Below are 506 nucleotides of genomic sequence, written 5' to 3'. Positions count from 1 at the left end.
TCCTCATCTAGACACTTCATCTTCTCTCCTTCACTTCTCTCTAATGGTCTCTCTATAAGGACTCCTACTTGATCCCTTCATGTAACTGAGTAAGTAACAATGATAATGAAGTCAGCCACTAACATGTTTTTCAACGTTTACCTGAGCTCTGAAACTCTTCTAATACTTTATATGCATTACTTCAATTATACCTCACACAGTTAGGTACTACTCTTTACCCCATTTCACTGTGGAAATGCAGTTTAGTCACTTGTTGAAGTCACACATCTGGTGAACAAAGACACTGGAATCAAGCCCACGTCTAAGTGACTTTGGAGCCCACACTCTTGTCTCTCAAATGTCCCCTTTGTTTTAACCTGGCACCTCCTTTGAACAGTCAATTACACCTGCCCGAATTGTGCTCTTCCAATTTCAAATGCCTCCTAAAATCAGTTCCTCAGATCTCCACCGTTTATCATCTGCCCTAGTCTCCTCACATTTATAGGCAACTTTTTCAGAATAAATAA

This window comes from Bison bison, unplaced genomic scaffold (assembly GCF_000754665.1).
Source record: "Bison bison bison isolate TAMUID 2011002044 unplaced genomic scaffold, Bison_UMD1.0 scf7180017862945, whole genome shotgun sequence".
Taxonomy (NCBI): Eukaryota; Metazoa; Chordata; class Mammalia; order Artiodactyla; family Bovidae; genus Bison; species Bison bison.
Note: the sequence above shows the minus strand (reverse complement) of the source record.